This window comes from Mustela putorius, unplaced genomic scaffold (genome assembly GCF_011764305.1).
Source record: "Mustela putorius furo isolate JIRA1106 unplaced genomic scaffold, ASM1176430v1.1 tig00000743_pilon_pilon_pilon, whole genome shotgun sequence".
NCBI classification, from domain to species: Eukaryota; Metazoa; Chordata; class Mammalia; order Carnivora; family Mustelidae; genus Mustela; species Mustela putorius.
The window spans coordinates 3,741,291-3,763,457 of record NW_025421464.1 but is presented as its reverse complement, the minus strand read 5'-3'; the positions used below and the strand labels follow the sequence as shown (position 1 = coordinate 3,763,457).

Sequence of the window (22,167 nt, the reverse complement as noted above, 5' to 3'; positions counted from 1 at the left end):
TTAGTCTATTTTTTGTGTACAGTATAAGAAAATGGTCCAGTTTCATTCTTCTGCATGTGGTTGTCCAATTTTACCAAAACCATTTGTTGAAGAGACTATCTTTTTTCCCATTGGATATTCTTTCCAGCTTTGTTGAAGATTAGTTGGCCATAGAGTTGAGGGTCCATCCCTGGGTTCTCTATTCTGTTCCATTTATCTGTGTGTCTGTTTTTGTGTCAGTACCATACTGTCTTGATGATTACAGCTTTGTAATATAGCTTGAAGTCTGGAAATGTTATGCTATCAGCTTTGATTTTCTTAAAATGGAGATTTTAATGTTATGTGAACATTCTTCTTTATCCACTCATCTATTGATGAAAATTTGGGCTGCTTCCATATCTTGACTATTGTAAATAATGCTGCAATAAACACAGGGGTGCATTTATCCTTTTGAATTATTATTTTTCACTTATTTGGGTAAATACCCAGTAGCAAAATTGCTGGATCATATGGTATTTCTATTTTTCATTTTTCAAGGAACCTCCCTACTGTTTTCCACAGTGATTGCCCCAACTTACATTCCCACCAACAGTGCATGAGTGTTCCCTTTTCTCCACATCCTTACCAACACTTGTTATTTCTTGTCTTTTTTTATATTAGTCATTCTAACTGGGGTGAGGTGATATCTTATGGGGGTTGTGATTTGTACTTTCCTGATGATTAATAAGGTTGAGCATCTTTTCATCTCTCTGTTGGCTATTGGTATGTCTTCTTTGGAGAAATGTTTATTCGGGTCCTCTGCCCATTTTTAATCAGATTACTTGTTTGTTTGTTTGGTGTTGAGAACAAGCTGGTAGTTGCCAGAGGGGAGGGTGGTAGGAGAATGGGCAAAATAGGTGAAAGGGATTAAGAGGTACAAAATTGCAGTTATAAAATAAGTCATGAAGATGAAAAGTATAGCCTGGGGAATATTGTCAGGGACACTGTAATAATATTGTATGACTACACTTATCATGGTGAGCCTTGAGTAATGCACAGAATTGTTGAATCAATATGTTATACACCTGAAACTAATATAACATTGTATGTTAATTATACTTCAATTTTAAAAACCCGAGTTGAATTGAAAGTTGTAGTGAGCCCTAAAATTAAGTCAAAATGAGAGCAAGTGAAATATGATTAAAAATTATTCTTGCAAACTAAATATCTACTTTTAATTAAATGTTTTCTGTTGAGTATTTTTTAAAAGAATTGGTTAGGGATACCTGGGTGGCTCAGCTGGTTAAGCGGCTGCCCTTGGCTCAGGTCATGATCCTATGATCCTGGGATTGAGTCCTGCATCAGGCTCCTTGCTCAGCAGGGAGCCTGCTTCTCTCTCACCTGCTTCTCCCTCTGCCTGCCACTCCCCCTGCTTGTGCGCTTTCTCTCTCTCTCTCTCTGATTAAAAAAAAAAAAAAAAGGATTGGTTAAATAAACTACAATAACCTACTCAGTGACATATAGAGGGGTCACAGAGTCTAGAAACACCAATTCATAAAAAATCAGAGTTACCCCCTTCATTGCTTCTTCAACAGAGGAGGCGATGAAACAAATGCCATAATCAATTGAGGCAATACACTTCTGATGCATATGTTGGGATTGTTGGAAATGCTGCATTTATGAACCATGTTCATTAGAATTTGCACAGTCCATTAAACTGTACATTGCTAATAAAGGACAACACACTGAATGAATCATATTGATATGACATTGTAATATATCAATAAATCAGTTGCTATGTGTATTTGTCTATTTTTCCAGATTTTATGGCCCCTCTTTATTATGCTGTTCTAATAATAAGAAGAAAGATCTGTTAGTATTGCTACAGAAAGACGACAATTTATTAATGGAAAAAATTATAGAGTAGAATGCTTCTTATAATGCCAGTTTTGTAAAAACGTGTGTGTATTTGTATATGCATAATAAAAATTCTGGGCTCTCACATTTTAGTTCCATATTTTTTCTTTTTTTCTGAGCCTTTATTTCCTTTTTAATCAGAAAACCAATATAAATTTCCATTATGGGGGTGCCTGGGTGGCTCAGTGGGTTAAGCCTCTGCCTTCAGCTTGGGTCATGATCCCAGGGTCCTGGGATCAAGCCCCTCATCCGGCTCTCTGTTCAGCAGGGAGCCTGCTTCCCCCACTCTCTCTCTGCCTGCCTCTCCGCCTACTTGTGATCTCTGTCTGTCAAATAAATAAATAAATAATATTATAAATTTCAATTATGAAAATCTTGAACAAACAAAGCCGAAGTCATGTTTGAGGTTGAGTGTTTTCAATGTCTATTAAACCGGCCAATGCTTATTCCAAGCCGTCTCTGTGTGAATACTGGGACTGAGACAGAAGGGAAAGAGGTATTAGTAAAAAAAATCCTAAAAGTGAAGATGAAAGTCTTCAGGTCTTGAGATAGGGAAAAAGAGGGGTAGCTCTCTTTGTAAAATTGAGTAGAACAGTCAGGATATAAAGAACTTAGACCTACCTGGACGGAAGGTAAGGTGATCAGTATACTGGATTTTGTTTTTTTCACACATTTCTCTGACCTCTAATTGTGCCTAATTCCAATGAAGGGTACAGGAGATGCTGGTGGTATGAATTCTTCATCCTCCTTTCACTTTTCAGACTCAGACTCAGGGCAGATTAAGTATTAATAAGCAAGAGGAATAAGAGAACAGGGTATTTCTGCAGGCCCTATCTAGTGGTCAGCTCATCTATGGCCCAAGTCTGTGGAACTTTTTCAACCTGTCACACTGGGAATACATGAAGTTTTACTCTCCCTAGATTACCCCTTGCATGAGGGTTAGGTTTGTTTTTTAAATTTTATTTATTTGACAGAAAGAGATCACAAGTAGGCGGAGAGGCAGGCAGAGAGAGAGGGGGAAGCAGGCTCCCTGCTTAGCAGAGAACCCAATGTGGGACTCGATCCCAGGACCCTGGGATCATGAACTGAGCTGAAGGCAGAGGCTTAACCCACTGAGCCACCCAGGCGCCCATGGGTTAGGTTTTATTACTGTCATTCTTCCCAGATCCCACTTACAATTTCAGAGCTTGGGGGTTTGTTTTTTTTTATGTTTGTTTTTTATATAATTGTCTTCTGTCTTCCTAACTTCTCTCTGTATCTTCCTGAGCAACTTCTCCAATGTTCTTTGTCCTCTACTTGTCAGACACAAATGTAGTCAATATGAGGTCCATCATTTATGCAAAAATATAATTTCTATGACAACATGATGAGTTGTTTCTATATATATCCACATCTCATATAAAGAAATGTAAGGTTATTGATACATTCAATCAATACAGAAGACTACAATCACATTATAGATCAAATTGTGTATTGAAAGGGCCTGGTACACTGTAGGCCCAATTCAAAGGTTAGCTTCCTTCTAAAGAGAGAGTTAAAATATATATTGTTAATTCTAAAAGGAAACATTGCAATCTTGACATTGCCAAAGATTTCTGAAGACAAAAACTACTAACTATAAAAGAAAAAAATGATAAAGTAGACTTTATAAAGAAAAACATGATAAATTGGACCTTATAAAAAAGATAAGACTTTCTGCTTTTCAAAAGATATTCTTAAGAAAGTTAAAAGGCAAACCAGAGACTGGAAGAAAATATCTGCAACACACATTTTTCAGAAAGGGGTTATATCTAGAACACATTACAATTTTAAGAAGATGGGCAAAACAACTGAACAGACATTTCACAACATAAGATATATGAACAGCCAAAAGAACATTAGAAAAGAAAAAAAAAAGACTCTATTAGTCAACAGGAAAATGTAAATTAAGGGCGCCTGGGTGGCTCAGTGGGTTAAGTCTCTACCTTTGGCTCAGGTTATGATCTCAGGGTCCTGGGAAGCAGGATGCCTGCTTCCGCACAGCCCGCCCCCCACCCCGCCCCCGCCTGCCTCTCTGCCTAGTTGTGATCTCTGTCAAATAAGTAAATAAAATCTTAAAAAAAAAAAAAAAAAAGAACCAGACTTAAAAAAAAAAAAAAAACACCTTCAAAGGCTGAACTAGCAGTACAAGAGCTGCTGTAAAAAGAAAAAAAGTTCTCATATTAAAAGGATATTAAAAAAAAATCTAGGAACTGATTAGGTCATATCTGGAAGATGATATTTAATTATTTCATCTCTTTGAGTCCATTTTGTTATTTGTAAAATGGGGATAATTAAAATACTTATTTAACAGGGTTTTTTGTGATTAAAAAAATAATATATTAAGGAGCTTAGAAGAATGTTCAAAAGGAAGCATTCAATAAATATTAGCCATAACAATATAGACTTAATTGAAAAATTTGATGTTCTAAAATATATGAATGGGTTAATATTATAAATTTATTTAATTATTTTTTATTTTTGTTTTCCTAAAGTGTATTCTAAATTTCCAAAGGTGATCTAAAGTTTTAGATATTTTAGATATCTAAAAGATCTTTAGATCTAAAAGATCTTTTAGATATCTAAAACATCTTTTAGGGGGCGCCTGGGTGGCTCAGTGGGTTAAGCCGCTGCCTTCGGCTCAGGTCATGATCTCAGGGTCCTGGGATCGAGCCCCATATCGGGCTCTCTGCTCAGCAGGGAGCCTGCTTCCCTCTCTCTCTCTGCCTGCCTCTCCGACTACTTGTGATTTCTCTCTGTCAAATAAAATAAAATAAAAATCTTAAAAAAAAATAAAAAAAAAAAAAACATCTTTTAGATATCTAAAGATCTAAAATATTCTAGGTATTGTTGAACAAATTGAGTCTCACTATTTGTACTTTCCGAGATCATAGAAACTTTTTATATCTCCCTCATCAGGCTTCATCTTTTCATGCCATAGTTTTATTTGTATAGATGGATCATAAGTTCTTCTGTTAATATTGGTAAGAACTGGCTAGAAGTAAGTATAGGAATTAAGTTTACCAAATCTGTGGGGGTATTGCTGTGTTTTAGATAAAATCTTTCTTTCTTTTTTATTTTACTTTATTTTATTTTTAATTTTTTTTACTATTTTAAAATTTAAACTCCATATACTGTATTATTAGTTTCAGAGGTAACATTCAATTATTCATCAATGTATATAATACCAGTGCTTATTACATCACATGCCCTCCTTATGTTCCATCACTCAGTACCCCATCCTCCACCCCCCCTCTATCAACCTTCAGTTTGTTTCCTATGATTGAGAGTCTCTTATGGTTAGATAAAAATCTTTCTTATAAAAATATAAATCATTAAGGAACTCTTTCTTTGGAGGTAAACCGACTGTTCTAGTTTTACTTTATTGTTTAGCTCCAATTTAAGCCTAAATTTAACAATGAAAATGGATTTTTTCTGGAGCATATGGAACTTATGCTAACTTTCTTTAATAGGGAATTATAGGAACATTTAATGACAAACATTTTCCTCACAATACCAACCAATAAATCTGTGGAAACTCTGATTTGTTGCCCATTAGAAGAAGAGAACAGTAATAATAGGATATTATTACTAACTTCAGAGGCATAGGTATATAGGTGACCCTTGAATAACACAGGTTTGAACTATGTGGGTCCACTTATATGTGGATTTTTTTCAAAATATACTGGAAATTTTTTTGAGATTTGTGACAATTTGAAAAAACTTACAGGTGAACTGTGTAGCCTAAAAATATTGAAAAAATTAAAAAGTTAGGTATGTCATGAATGCATAAAATACATGCAGTTATTAGTCTACTTTATCATTTACTACCATAAACATACAAAAATCTATTATAAAAAGTTAAAATTTATCAAAACTTATGTACACTTACAGACCTTACATGTATGCCATCCACAGTCAACAAATGTTAGCAGACATAAAGCTGCAGTATTAAATCATAATAGCATAAAATTAGCTGTAGTACATACTGTACTGCTATAATAATTTTGTAGCTACCTCCTATTGATATTTCAGTGAGCTCAAGTGTTGGAAGTATCCACTTAAAATATCTGATGATGCTAATCAACTCTGCATGTGCAGTTCATCTCTCTAGTAAATAAAAAGTGATCTCCCACAGTTCTTATGTATTTTTCATTGTGTTTGGTGCAATATCATAAACCTGGAGTAACACTAAAGGACCCATACAAAGTGCCACTAATGATGCTGGAAATGCTCCCAAGAACCAAAGTCATGATATTATAAGAAAAAGTTAAATTGTTTGATATATGCCATAGACTGAGGTCTACAGCTGCAGTTATCACCATTTCAAGATAAATGAATTCAGTATACAGACCATTGTAAAAAAAAAAGAAAAGGAAATTTGTGAAGCCATTGCTGCAGCTATTCCAGCAGGCATGGAAGTCTTGCACTTCTTGCAAAAAAAAAATTTTTTAAGATTTTATTTATTTATTTGAGAGAGAAAGCGGGCATGAGTTGGAGAGATAGGGAGAAAGAATCTGAAGCAGACTCCAAATAGATTGCAGAGCCTGATTCGGGGTTCGATCCCACAACCAAGAGATCATGATCTGAGCCAAAACAAAGAGTTGGCTGCTTAACCAACTAAGCCACCCAGGTGCCCCACAAAATATCTTTTCACCTTTTATTGAAAATGCAGCTTTTGTGGGTACAGGATTGCTATAAGAAAGGCATAACTATAGACTCTGCTTCGAGAAAAACCAACGTCATTACATGACAACTTAAAGCAAAAGGAAGCTGAAGGAGCTAAAGCTGGAGAATTCAATGTCAACAAAGGATGGTTTGATAATTTTAGAAAGACGTATAGCTCAAAAAGTGTCCAGATAATAGGAGAAGCAGCTTCTGCTGACCAAGAGGCAGCAGAGAAATTCCCAGATGCCATTAAGAAAATCACCGAGGACAAAGGATATCTGCCTGATCAGGTTTTTAATAAAGATGAAAGTGCCCTATCCTGGAAAAAAAATACCAGAAAGGACATTTATTAGTAAGGAAAAGAAGTGAGCACCAGTATGTAAGGCAGAAAGGGATAGGTTAATTCTGCTGTTTTGTAAAAAATACAGTTGGGTTTACAATGAGGACTGCCCTTATCTATAAAGCTGCTACTCCCCTGTCCTTGAAAGGAAGAGATAACAGCTATCAGTCTTCTGGTTATACAAGAAGAAGGCCTGGACAATAAGAACACTTTTTCTGGATTGGTTCCATCAATACTTTGTCCCTAAAGTCAAGAAGAACGTTGCTAGTAAGGGACTGCCTTTTAAGGTTCTTTTGAAATTGAACAGTAACAACCCTTGGCCACCCAGAACCCTATGAGTTCAACACCAGAGGCCCTGAAGTATTCCACTTGCTCCTAAACACAACATCTCTAATTAAGCCTCTAAATCAGGGAGTCATAAAGACTTTTATGGCTCATTTCACACAATACTCTATGGAAAGAATTGACAACACTATGAAAGAGAACCCCAATAAAGAGAACATATTCTGGAGGAATTACACCATTGAAGACGCCACTGCTGTTATAGAAAAAGCCAAGAAAGTCATTAAGGCCCCAAACAATAAATTCCTGTGAAAACTGTGTCTAGATATTGTGCATGACATGACAGGATTTACGACAGAGCCAATCAAGGAAATCATGAAAGAGGTCGTGGATATGGCAAAAAAGATGGAAGGTGAAGGGTTTTAAGAAATGAATCTTGGAGAAATTCAAGAGCTAATAGGCACCATCCCAGAGGAATTAATAGAAGACAACTTGATGGAGCTGAGTGTTTCTGTACCAGTACCAGACAATGAGGAAGAAGACATAGAAAAAGCAGTGCCAAAAACCGAATTGACATTAGACAATATGGCAGTAGGGTTCTGCTTATTCATGACTGCTTTTAACTTCTTTTATGACATGGTCCCTTCTACAATAGGGCACTGAAACTAAACAAACAGTGAAAGAAGAATTGGTACCATATAGAAACATTTTTTAGAGAAATGAAAAAGTAAAAACATCAGACAGAAATTACGATGTATTTCTGTAAAGTTAAACCAAGTGTGCCTGCTTCTCCTGCCTCCCCTTCTATCTCCTTCACCACTTCAACTTCTGCCACCCGTGACACAGCAAGACCAATTCCTCCTTGTCCTCCTCCTCCTCAGCCTATTCAACATAAAGACAATGAGGATGAAGACCTTTATGATGATCCACTTCCACTTAATAAATAGGAAATAATCATCATGCTGTACAGTTATCTGGTATGTATGTATGTGTCTTTGTGTGAACATATAATAACTGTAGGTAAGAACTGTATGAGATGGTTTTAAAAAATATTTTGTTTATTTATTTGTCAGAGAGAGAGAGACAGCACACACAAGCAGGGGGATCAGGGGGAACAGTAGGCAGAGGGAGAAGCAGGCTCCCTGCCTGATATAGAACTCGATTCCAGGATCCTGGAATCATGACCAGAGCTGAAGGCAGACACTTAACCGTAACTGAGCCACCCAGGCATCCCTGTATGAGATGTTTTTGTGTCATCATCATTATTGCCTACTATTCATCGTATAGGTCATCATGTGCAAGATTTGTATGGAAGTGGATAGCCTATCCTTACATAAGCATGAAGTAAGTGATATTTAATATAAAATTAATAATGTGTTTGTTTTCTTACTATATTATAACTTTGCATTCCAAAAATTATATTACCAAACAATATATGCTTTTCTTGCTCATAATTGTATGTTAGCCTATCATGACAGGTAAGTTTTTTTTTTTAATGTAACAATGTTTCTAATACCTTATTATGAATATGACTGTAATTCCAAATGCCATAAAAAATGTATAACAATTTATGGGGCGCCGGGGTGGCTCAGTAGGTTAAGCATCCAACTCTGGTCATGATAGGTCATGATCTCAGGGTCGTGTGACTGAGCCCCATCTCAGTTCCACATTGGGCATGGAGACTGCTCAAGATTCTCTCTCCCTCTTCGCTTTCTCCTCCCCTATCGACACCCATGTGCATGCACATTGTCTCTCTCTCTCTTTCTAAAAAAAAAAAAATTTTATAACAATTTATTCATTAGATTATGGGCTAGGTTGCCATGAAGAAATCATACTGCTGCTTCTTCATTATCAATGAGTATCAATCATTATACCTGTAATCAATAATGAATTTCTTTTTCACATCACCTCTTCATTTGGATGTCTAGTGTTACTAATAAGCATAACATCTGCAGTGTCTTATATCATGTAAGATAATATTGATGTAGGAGACTCATCTTGTAAACATACAACATAAACTATAGTATCAAAAAATACAGGTGCCTGGGTGACTCAGTTGCTGGGCATCTGCCTTTGGCTCAGGTCATGATCCCAGGGTCCTGAGATCAAGCCCCACATTGGGCTCCCTGCTCCGTGGGAAACCTGCTTCTCCCTCTCCCTCTGCTGCTCCCCTGCTTGTGTTCCCTTTCTCACTGTGTCTCTCTATGTCAAATAAAGTAATAAAATATTTTTAAAAATACAATATATTGGGGCACCTGGTGGCTCAGGGGATTAAGACTCTGCCTTCTGATCAGGTCATGATTCCAGAGTCCTGGGATGGAGCCCTGCATCAGGCTCTCTGCTCAGCGGGGGCCTGCTTCCCCCTCTCTCTGCCTGCTTGTGATCTCTCTATCTCTCTGTCAAATAAATAAATAAAATCTTTTTTAAAAATACGGTATAGGGGTGCTTGGGTGGCTCAGTTGGTTAAGCATCTGACTCTTGATTTTGGCTCAAGTCATTACCTCAGGGTTGTGAGATCAAGTCTTGCACTGGGCTGCATCATGGGCTTAGAGTCCACTTAACATTCTCTCTCTTCGAAAATTAGTTGACCATAGAGTTGCAGGTCTATTTCTGGACTCCCTCAACTCTATGGTCTCTGGACTCCCTCAACTCTATGGTCAACTAACCTTTGAAGAGAGAGAATCTTAAGTGGACTCTAAGCCCACCATGGAGCCCAGTGCAGGACTTGATCTCACAACCCTGAGATCATGACATGAGCCAAAATCAAGAATCAGATGCTTAACCAACTGAGCCACCCAAGCACCCCTATACTGTATTTTTTTAAGGTTTTATTTTTTATTTGACAGAGAGAGCGATCACAAGCAGGCAGAGAGGCAATTAAAAAGAAAAAAAAGATTCTCTTCCTCTGCTCCACCCTTCTCTCTCCCTCTCTAAAAAAAAATAGTAATACAGTATAATACAATAAATGCATTTTTTTCTTCCTTAGGATTTTCTTTCTTCTGCTTACTTTATACTTACTTTGTAAGTCTATAGTACGTAACACGTATAACATACAAAATATGTGTTAATCAACTGTTTATATTATTGTTAAGGCTTCCAGTCAACAGTAGGCTATTAGTAGTTAAGCTTGGGGAGTCAAAAGTTATACATAGGGACTATGTATAGTCTGACTGACTACATAGGGAGTCAGCACCCCTAACCCTCTGCATTGATAAAGGGTCAACTGTGGTATTACTTTTGAAGTTCTTACAGTTTAATAGAAGAGACTGAATAATCCCTAATCAGTACACTAGAGCATGTTTAGTATTAGAGGAACTTGGCATGAAGCAGTTCTTTTTGGAACATCATTCACTGCAATTCAGTTTGCAGAGTAAGCAGAAGAAATAGGAGAGGAGGTGAAGAAACAATTATGTAGCCAATAACTCATAAAAAGGGGATGTAAATGTAGATCTCCTAATTCCATATATAACACAGTATCATGACATTAATCTTGTGATAACATCTTTTTGAGATTCGAGAAGATCTACGATATTCATTGAATTCATAATTTCAAAAAAAAAAAATACCAGCCAGTAATGCTGATAAGAACTCAGAAGATAGCAATGCTCTACCATTCCACCTTATTTCTCTTGTTTTGTGGGAGAGTAGCATCTGTGACAACCCAAATTAAATGTGATACCTCAATGAAAGTGGCCTAAATAGGGTTTTATTCTTTTCAAATATCTGGGGTTGTTATTTTTCCAGTATTCCTCCAGGACTTTGTCATTTTATGTAACAGGTCCAGACAGACACTAAATCTTTTCTTTTCTTTCTTCCCTCTTTTCTCTCTCTTTTTGATATTTTAAATGTTTATCAAGGTAATACATGTAAACACTTTAAAAGTTATGTGGTTTTAAAAAATCATGTGCAACTACAAGACTCATAACAAAACAAAGCAAGAGTATATTTTAACACACACACACACACACACACACACACACACACACACACACACAGAGTCTTGGAAAAAAAAGGCAGTAGCTTCCTCAAAGGCAGAGACACCTTACCAGACTTTTACTTGCTTCTTTTCATATTTACCAAAATTTTCACATTTTCCATAATTTTCCCAAATAAAATATTTATACTATTTTTGTTTTGTAAATTTTTAAATTTTATTATATTTATAATATAACATTAATATATTATATTTATTATAAAAAATAAAGATCCAACATCATCTACTTTTCTTCCCTCCAGTCTCCCAACAGTATTATATCTCAGTATTTTAAATTAAATCAATGTTCCACGTTAACCTTATTATAAGTGTGTTTTACTTCTGGGTCAATTAGTTCTATTATGATTACATTTACTTTCTTATACAACCTTTTTAAAAAAGATTTATTTATTTATTGGGTGGGGGGAGAGGCAGAGGGAGAGGGAGAGAATCTCCAACACACTCCCTGCTGAGCATGGAGCCCGATGCAGGCATGCAGGCTCTATCAGAAGACTCCAAGATTGTGACCTGAGCCGAAATGGAGAGTCGGATATTCAATCACTCAACAGACTGAGCCACCCAGTTGCCGTTCTTATACGACTTTTGTTCTTGAAATTAATAAATCAGTTTTTTGTCTGCCAAATTTTCTATTATTATTATTATCACTGAAACTATTTGCAACACCATCAAATGTGTCAGATACACTCCACCAGTTTTGCTGGAAACAGTCCACTGGAGCATTCCATCCTTCAGTCTAGGCTATTCCTCCCTCCCTCTGCTGTATAGCTGTCATATTGGGATTTCCTCTCTTTTGTAGGTTAATCCCATTTCTTAAAACTTCTAGATTTATCTTTCTTATTTCAGTAGTGTATATCCTCCAGAAGTGTTCCAGGAAAAGCTGGGAGGAGATGGGTAGTAAATTTTTGATCCTCACATGCCTGAAAATATCTTTAATTGTCTCACACTTGATTATATGATTTAGCATAGAATTCTAGATTGAAAATAATTTTCCCTCAGAATTTTGAAAGCACTGTTTCACTGTCTTCTAGCACCCAGCATTAATGTTGAATTCAACTTTATTACCTACTCTTTTATAAGTAATCCATTCCCCTTTCCCTGATCTCTCCTTATCTGTCACCAAGATTTTTTTATCTTCTTTTTATCTCTTGTGTTTAGAAATTTCATGATGATGTGCCATAGTAGCTTTGGTTTTGTTTTTTTTTTCCTACATTATGTTGGGCATTCAGCAGGTTCTGCCAATCTGGACACTCATGTCCTTCAGTTATTAGAGATTTTCTTATAATTTCTTTGATAATTTCCTTCCCTCCATTTCTTTTCTGTTTCTAGAATCCTATTAGCCTCATGTTGGACCTTATGAATTCATCTTTTAATGATCTTTTCTCTCTCATTTTCCATTTCTTTTTGTTCTCTTTTCCAGGAGATTCCTCAATTTTATATATTAATACTACTTTGAATTATTTACTTTTGTTATTATATTTTTAATTTCCCAGAGCTGTTATCTTCTAATTGTTCCCTTTTTGGAGCATCTTGTCTTTGCTTTATGGATGCAGTATCTTATAATTATCTCTCAGAGGATTCTTACTGTCTTTTAAAATATATTCTTCTGATCTCTATATTGTCTCTGCTATTCTCTGAGTTTCTCCTTTTCTCTTCCATTTCTATTTGATGCTGTCTTTCTTGGTGAAGTTTATCTCAACTACCTGGTGGTCCTTTGGTATCCCTTCATATCTAAGAATGAGTCACTACAGAAGTATTTGGAAGGTCTGTGTTAACAGAAAGAGTTTGTCAGTTGGTAGGCTTTATTGTAGGATGATAAGGTGGGGACCCATTTGTTTTGTTAAGTAACAGTATCTATAGATCTTCCTTCTGGGGTTATTCAGTTTTAAGTTTCTCCCAAAATTACATCTCTGTTCTCCTGCCTAGAAAATATAAGCCTTGCTGTCACCATTCCTGGAGTGAAATAGATTGAGAAGACTTGGCAAGTTTCATCATTCAGCAGGTAGACATTCATCTGATCTGTTTCCAGTGTGGTATCCTCTTATTCCAACCTCCCCAACTATAATGTTTAGCTGTGCCTAGTATTTCAGTCTGGAGCATCTCTAGTTCAATTTTTTTTTTTTAAACAGAATAAACTCCTAGGTTCTGCCAAAGAAATGAAACAGTAGTTGCTTAACTGAGCAGGATGAGGAAAGGACCTGGTAACTTAACTTCTTACACAAATTTTTAACCAATCCCCCTTTTTTCAGCCCCTATAGATATCTCTGCTGCTGTCATATTTGCTTCTTCCAATTCCAGTGTTCTGCAATATGAGACAGCTTGCCTTTCACTAGTATATGCCTCTCAAGCATTTGGAATCCAGTTTTCTCAGCTCAGCTTTCCATCTTTCAAAAATTTGTTAATACCCCTCATCTGCTATTATCTTTCTTATTCTCTTTGTCCTTGTGGGCTAATAACTTCTAAAATATTAACTCATTGTCATTTTAGTGATTTGGGGAAGAGAAGAGGGATGAACACACGTATTTAATTTGTCCATATATAACAAGAATTGCCAGGCTTTCAAAATGCTCCTATAAAAAATATCAGAACCAGAAAAATCAGAAAGAAAATTCCATGCTCATGAGACGGATGTGGAAAAGCATGCATCTGAGAATTGTAGAACCTACTTTCAAGTGCTGTTATAGTCACTTATTGATTGGTTTATGTTAGGTAAGTTAACTTTTCTGACTGCTTCATCATCTGTAAAGTGGTGATGATTATTCCTACACAACCTATCTTATAACAACTAATGAAGATAATTGACATAAATGTACAAATACAGAATATGTAACATTATTGTTAACTATATCATTAATAGGCATAGTCAAATATATTTTGAGAGGCAGTGTTAACAGAGTACAAAGAGTATGGCCTTCAGTCATACATATCTGATCCATATTTGTCATTCCTTGTGTGATTTGGGTAAGTGACTTAACCTCTCTGAGCTTCATTTTCCGTGTTTATAAAATGAGTATAATATTATTAACCAGACAAGGCTGTTGTGAACATTAAATGAGATCTTGCATGTAACACAACTATTATAGAGCCTGACGCTTCTTAGACACTCAGCAGATTTACCCTCATACCTTCCTAATTTGGGACCAGCTTTCTTATGCTCACACGAAAATCCTGAGCTTGTATTTCCACAATTAATGCTAAACCACATTAGTAACTAGCATCTTAGGTCTTCAATAGTCCTCATAAAGGCTGTTTATTTGCTGTGTTCCTGGAACTAAATTATAAGGTGAGCAGCCCAAATTGTAAGAGTTCAGCATACATATCCTTTCAAGTGGTAAGAGGCTATTGCTGAGGCATCTTTAGGAATATTTTGTTATGAAATAGGATGTGAAACTTGTGATGAATATTAAAGAGATCAGGGACACTGGAATACTGGAAAAAATACTACTGAAAAAATTATCTTGAGTTGTTGATTTGCTTTTGGTTTTGGTTTTGTTTCTGTCGGGCCCTCACATAAACCCAGAAGCCAAGCATCTCTATTATATTGTTTAAAGATGAAGAAATCAAGGCACAAGTGAAAAAAAAAATGACTTGCACATGATTCACTGGTCATTGGGGAACAACTGAGATTAATCTTGGTCTTTTGACTCCCTGATCAGTGCTTGTATTTTTTTAATAACATAAAATTCACAATTTTAACCATTTTTAAGTGTACAGTTCACTTAAGTACATTCACATCCTTGTGCAACCAATCTCCAGAACTCTCTTCATCTTGCAAAATTGAAACTCTGCCCCCATTAAACAACAACTCCCCATTCTTGCCCCAGGTCCAAACACCATTCTACTTTCTGTTTCTAGGAGAGTGACTACTCTAGGTACCTCATATAAATGGAAGTATGCACTATTCATCCCTTTGTGACTGGTTTATTTCATTTAGCATAATGCCCTCAAAGTTGCAATCTATGTTGCAATATGTGTCAGAATTGCCTTCCTTTTTAAGATCCAATAATATTCCATTGGATGTATATGCCACATTTTGCTTTTCCATCCATATCAACAGACACGGAGTTGCTTCCACTCTTGGCTACTATGAATAATGCTGCTGTAAACGTGGGTGTTTGAAATTTCTTTAAGATTCCCCTTTCAATTCTTTTGGGTAAGTACACAGAAGCAGAATTGTTAGACCATATGGTGATTCTAATTTTTTGAGGACCCACCATACTGTTTTGAAGAACAGATATATATATAGCAGCTGTACCATTTTACATTCCCACCAATAGTGCACAAAGGTTCCAATTTCTCCACATCCTTGCTAACACTTGTTCTTTTCTGTTTTTCATTTTGCTTTGTTTTTATAATAGCTATCCTAACAAGTGTGAGGTAGTCTCATTCTATGGTTATCTTCAGAGTTTTGCAGTCTTTTTAGAGGACAAGACACTATGTGACCCTGGGGAACATCAACAACAATTTACAGCAAAAAAATCCTACTAGATTTAAGAATCTACTATAGGATCCAACAGTACACATAGCTCCTGCTCTCAAGGACTTTACAATCTAGCTGGAAAGAAAGAATATATGCACTTAAAAAAAATAAAAATGCAAGATAGAATAGTTTAAATGATATGTGCTACTGGGACACATAGCTGGCTCAACTCTTGATCTTGGGGTTGTGAGTTTGAACCCCACACTGGGTGTAGAAATTGCTTAAAAAATAAAAGTAAAATGTTTAAATAATATGTGCTACATGAATACAGAGAAGAATAAAATTATAAGTGGATGATTAGAAAAGGCTTAATTTAAAACATTTTTTTTAAAGATTTTATTTATTTATTTGACAGAGAGAAATCACAAGTAGTCGGAGAGGCAGGCAGAGAGAGAGAGGGAAGCAGGCTCCCTGCTGAGCAGAGAGCCCGATATGGGGCTCGATCCCAGGACCCTGAGATCATGACCTGAGCCGAAGGCAGCGGCTTAACCCACTGAGCCACCCAGGCGCCCCAATTTAAAACATTTTTTAAAGATTTTATTTATTTATTCAACAGAGAGAGAGGGAATACAAGCAGCGGGAGTGGGAGATGGAGAAGCAAGCTTCCACTGAGCAAGGAGCCTGATGCAGTGCTCCATCCCAGGACCCTGTGATTATGACCTGAGCTGAAGGTGTCTTAATGACTGAGCTACACCCAGGTGCCTCTAGAAAAGGCTTTAAAAAGTGAGTGGCACCTCAAACATTTTTAAAGGGAGGGTTTAAATTATCCAAGAGAAGAGAGGAGAAAATTAATTTATAAATCTCACTTATTTATTCATATATTCTTTCAATAAACATTTACTGTGCCAGAAACTGTGCCAGGTGTTGGGGTTACAAAGTCTCTCAAGAGCAAAGGAGTAAGAAATGCAATGAGTAGTGACAATCCAAGGTACTGAATGTACACATGGTGCACTGAATCACTCTTCTTTAAGAGCCTGCTGATATGTCAAGAAGACTGATAATCTCTTTTTATGGTGACTCATAAAGAGGATGTAAAGCACATTTCTTTCCAGACTATGCTCATACTCAATTGTTTCAAATGGAATACAGTTGAGAAATTTCTCATTTTCCCTTGGGAAGGAGACTGTGTTTAAGAAGCTAAAGCTATTGCAAGTTCGTTATTAGCATTCATACTTATGATGGGTTCTTTCTCCATACTCCATATGGGTTCTTTCATTCACAAACATGTGCTAGGCATTGGGAAAGCAAGGAAAGATGAATAAGACATAGATCCTACCTTCCTGGATCTCAACTATAGCTACAGTTTGAAAGGGCTGTAGTAGGGTAATGAGAGAAGACAAATAGAAGAAAAGAAATCACTTTCACCCTCTAGAGAAGTCATAAGCTTCTTTTAAAAAAAAGTAACATATAAGCTGGATCTTAAAGGATGGCAGAAGCTCACCTGGGAAGAGAAGGGATAGATATTCTAGCCAGAAGAATGGCATATTCAGGAAATATTAAGTAATGTAGTGTGGCTGGAACTTACAATACATGATAGGGAATAGTAAGAAGGGTAGAGACAGAGAATAGAGTGGTAGGTAACTGACTTTTAGGCAGGGGAGAAATATGATTGGATATTTTAAATTTTTATTTTATTTAAACTAACATACAATATATTATTAGTTTTGGAGGTAGAGTTCAGCGATTCATCAGTTGTATATGAACACAGTGCTCATTACATCACATGGTCCATCACCCAGTTACCACATCCCCCAACCCCTCCCCTCCAGCAAACCTCAGTTTGTTTATCTTACGGTTTGTCTCCCTCTCTGAATTCATCTTGTTTTATTTTTCCCTCCCTTCCCCTATGATCCTCCATTTTGTTTCTTAAATGCCATATATATATAGTGAAGTCATATAATTGTCTTTCTCTGACTGACTTATTTCGCTTAGCATAATACCTTCTCCTTCCATCCACATCATTGCAAAGGGCAAGATTTCTTTTTTGGTGGCTGAGTAATATTCCATTGTGTGTGTGTGTGTGTGTGTGTGTGTGTGTGTGTGTGTTTACACATCTTTGTTCATTCATCTGTTGATGGGCCTGTGGGGTCTTTCCATAGTTTGGCTATTGTGGACATTGCTGCTATAAACACTGGGGTGTGGGTGCCCCTTTGCATCATTACATTCATATCTCTGTGATACATACCCAATAGTGCAATTGCTGGGTCATAGGGTAGCTCTATTTTCAACTTTTTGAGGAACCTCCATATTGTTTTCCAGAATGGCTGCACTAGTTTGCATCCCAACCAACAGGTTAGGAGAGTTCCCTTTTCTCCATATCTTTGCCAACATCTATCATTTCCTAACTTGTTGATTTTAGCCATTCTGACTGGTGTGAGGTGGTATCTCATTGTGTGTGTGTGGTTTTTTTATTTTATTTTATTTTATTTATTTGAGAGAGAGAGAGAGAGAGAGGGAGGGAGCACAGAGGAAGAGGGAGAAGCAGAATCTCCGCTGAGCAAGGAGCCTGATGCAGGGGTCGATCCCAGGACCCAGGGATCATGACCCAAGCCAAAGGCAGACACTCAACCAACCGAGCCACCCAGGTGCCCCTCTCATTGTGGTTTTGATTTGTGTTTCCTTGAAGTCAAGTGATGTTGAGTATTTTTTTCATGTGTCTGTTTGCCATTTGGATGTCTTCTTTGGAGAAATGCCTGTTCATGTCTTCTGCCCATTTCTTGACTGGGTTATTTGTTCTTTGTGTGTTCAGTTTGATAAGTTCTTTATAGACTGTGGATACTAGCCCTTTATCTGTTGAGACATTTGCAAACATCTTCTCCCATTCTGTAGGCTGTCCTTTGGTTTTGTCAACTGTTTCCTTTGCTTGTACAAAAGCTTTTTATCTTGATGAAGTCCCAAAAGCTCATTTTTGCCTTTGTTTCCCTTGCCTTTAGAGACAGGTCTAGCCAATAGTTGCCGTGTGCTGAGGTCACAGAGGTTGCTGCCTGTGTTCTCCTCTAGGATTTTGATGAATTCCTGTCTCACATTTAGATCTTTAATCCATTTTGAGTTGTACTACAGTTGATTTTAATTATATTAGCTCCAGTAAAATTTTTTATCCTATATGACTAAATAAAGCCTCCTACTTCAACTACATCTCTATAAGCAATCATGTTAAAATTTTAGCACTATTGGATTTTTATCTATTAATTCAACAAATTATCCTCAAAGAATTTATATACATTCTAGAAGTGAAGTGAAATTATGAAAATCACAAGTAAACAACCTACCAATAAATTAAACAAATTGTGGGACGCCTGGGTGGCTCAGTTGGTTAAGCAGCTGCCTTCGGCTCAGGTCATGATCCCAGCATCCTGGGATCGAGCCCCGCATTGGGCTCTCTGCTTAGCAGGGAGCCTGCTTCCCCCCACCAACCCCTGCCTGCCTCTGTGCCTACTTGTGATCGCTGTCAAATAAATAAATAAAATAGTAAAAAAAAAAAATTAAAAAAATATATACAGTGACTTTGAGATCTCTATGAGATGAGCAAACATAGAGAAGTAGGTACTTGGATATGTGAGGCTGGAACTCAGTGGAGAGGTTTGGGTTGGAAATATGAATTTGGGTATCATTAATATAATGACAGTATGTAGAGATAGTATATTCATTAGACTATAGCCTGATCAAATTGCTTAGAAATGGTAATTCCTAAATCTCCTCAGTGACAGTATTATCTCATAAGTCATTTTTATATATGGCTAAATAATTAAGAATTCATTCCTACTAATTTATATCCTAAAGGTTAACTCTATTTAAGATTTCTTTAGCGGGAACCTCATTATGCCTTCTGCCTACTATGTCAATCCAAAGATTAATTTAATTTCAGAGTTACCAGATGCTTCATTAATATCTCAGTGACTTTTCCCTTTCTTCACCAAAGCTAACTCTTAAAAGACCCTACATAATGAGGTAAAAATAGATGAGAGGATGCATGGACTTACTTACCAAGTACAATGAGTATTAGACTAAGAATCATGAGATCTGGGTTCCAGTTCAAATACTACTACTATTTAATTTTATTTCATTCATGCCCTCTATTTTAATTATTTTAATTCATAGCCTCTACTAAAAGAGGCCTGCTATTTTATGGGTCAAGTGAAGAGACTATGGATTATTTTAAAGCCTATGAAAACATAAAATTTCGTATACACTTGAAGGATTATCATTACCTTACTATTGAGTAGTGGGAGATCTGGAGTGGTGCTAAGCTTCAGGAATGGCCCAAAGTGAAGATTTCAATAGTCTATTTCTGGATTTCTTACTATTTTTTGTGGACTCCATGACTTGGCTTCTGTATCTATAAAACAGAAAAATTACAATGATTTCTCTCACTGTTATGAGAAGAAAACTAATAAATACCTATATATTTTGCAGAGATTCCTAAATGAAAGAGATTAGGAAGATACAGGTGATTATTTGCATTGATGCTCTTATTAGCTTAGTCTAAGTAGGATCGTCTCTTGGAAAACCTGGAAAAGCTTAGCTATCATTGCTTTATGACTTTTGCCTGCTTTCCAGGAAACCTTGGCTTTCCTGGAAAACAAACTACTTCCTTGGGGGAATGTTTGAAATCTCTGAAGAGTCTCATGCAAGTAGCCAGTTTAGGGAGATCAGACTTGGGCCCCAGGAAGGTCAGACCTGGGCCCATGCTGTAAAGGAAAAGAAGTCTTTTCAGAAAAGTGGCCAAGGACTATTTGCTAAGCATAACAGCATTTCCCAAACAGGGAGCAGAGGTACTATAAGACCTCATTAAGACTTTTCGTGTCGTTGTTATTGTTAACCGAATAACTTAAGGGTGATTTCTACAGAGGTCCTCTCCACTTTCATCACTGGTCCTCTCCCTCTGTTTCTTCCCACTTCATTTGTCTTTGCTTTGTCTCAGTCTTCATTGTTCTAGTTGAACAGGTTTTTCAGAACTCTAGGCCACGCAGTTTCTCTCTCTTTTCAAGATCTCCCCATTTAAAGCGGTTTGGGGATTCTCATGTGGCAAATGTTTCTTACCTTTCAAAGACCCAGGAAGAGATAAATGGTTTATGCCAGTGGCTCCCAAACACGGGTGATTTGGTAATGTTTGGAGACATTTTTGATTGTCACAACGAGACAGGGTGCCACTGACATGATGGAGGCCACGGATGCTACTGAACATCCTAAAATGCACAGAACAGCTCCCAACAACAAAGAATTATCTGGCCCCAGTTAAGCCTCTGCCTTTGGCTCAGGTTATGATCTCAGGGTCCTGGGATCGAGCCCCGCATTGGCCTATCCGCTCAGCAGGGAGCCTGTTTCTCCCTCTCTCTCTGCCTGCCTCTCTGCCTACTTGTAATTTCTCTTTCTGTCAAATAAATAAATAAGATCTTAAAAAAAAAAAAAAAGAATTATCAGGCCCCAAAGGTCAATAATGCTGCTGTGGAGAAACACAGGTCTGAGCAGATATCAGTAGTTGAAGATTACTGAGCAGGTACTGCAGCCTCCTTAGGGATGCAAAGTCTCACAGTGGTCAAGCGACAGCATGGTGTGTCTACCTCCTTGTAAGGAGACAATAAGTCCAACTTTGTTCAACTCTAGTGGTGGAGTCAGTGGTCTTTGGCTGGAGGCCATCCGCACTCGTGAGAGCCCCTTCAAAGATAACTGCTCTTATTATGGCTTAGGGAGAACTGCGTGATGCCTCCCCCCCCCAAGAGCATTCAAGCAGAGATTTCACGAACAAGTATTTTCAGGCTTCCTGACAGACTGGGGGCAAGCCGTCTCTTCTCAGGAGACATCTCTCCTCAAAACTACAGAGGAGGGGCACCTGGGTGGCTCAGGTCATGATCCCAGGGTGCTGGGATCGAGCCCCGCAGCCGGCTCTCTGCTCAGTGGGGAGCCTGCTTCCTCCTCTCTCTCTGCCTGTCTCTCTGCCTACTTGTGATCTCTGTCAAATAAATAAAATCTTTTAAAACAAACAAACAAACAAACAAACAAAAACTACAGAGGAGACTTTTGGTTTCTGACCTCCCAACCTGGAATCCAACACGTTAGGTTTAAATTTCTCATTAAGTAAAGCCTCTCAGTGAGGTACGCGCCTCTAGCTCCAACTTTTGAGTTCCTCAAAGACTAAAATACCTCCAGGGCGCACGGAGTAGGTAGTAGCAAGGAAATTTAAGCCCTACCGGGTTCTTATTACTGGGCGTCCCACCAACCACCCTAACTCAGGAGAAATGGCCCCGAATTCACTCCATAAGCCCCGTAGAAAAACGCGGAGACTGAGGTAACAGCCGTCAATTGCAAAAGCCAACCTTCAGTCCTTAGACTTCCTTAGACGTCGCACAAGCGCACGAACCGCGGGGCGGCCGTCCGGTAAGTGCCCGCCTCTTTTAGACGAACTACAAGTCCCAGCTTGCCCGCCGCCGCGCCGCGCCGTCGCCTGGTAACTCGCGCCAGACCGAGCGCTCTAGGTCGGCTCCTCTGCGCGCCTGCGCCTTGGTAGGCTCTGCG

General features: G+C 37.6%; 1 protein-coding gene across 2 annotated transcripts in view; it reads right to left on the bottom strand.

The window, feature by feature from the left end:
- LOC101678631 (agouti signaling protein) overlaps positions 1 to 22,141 on the bottom strand; it is a 137,314-nt gene extending 115,173 nt beyond the window's left edge. For both annotated transcript variants that reach the window (XM_045084098.1, XM_045084100.1), the window contains exons 1-2: positions 21,969 to 22,141; positions 19,863 to 19,990 (exon numbers count right to left, since the gene is read on the bottom strand). The gene's annotated coding sequence lies outside the window, so the exon portion shown is untranslated. The remainder of the gene's footprint in view (positions 1 to 19,862; positions 19,991 to 21,968) is intronic.
- Between the last annotated feature and the right edge of the window lie 26 nt (positions 22,142 to 22,167).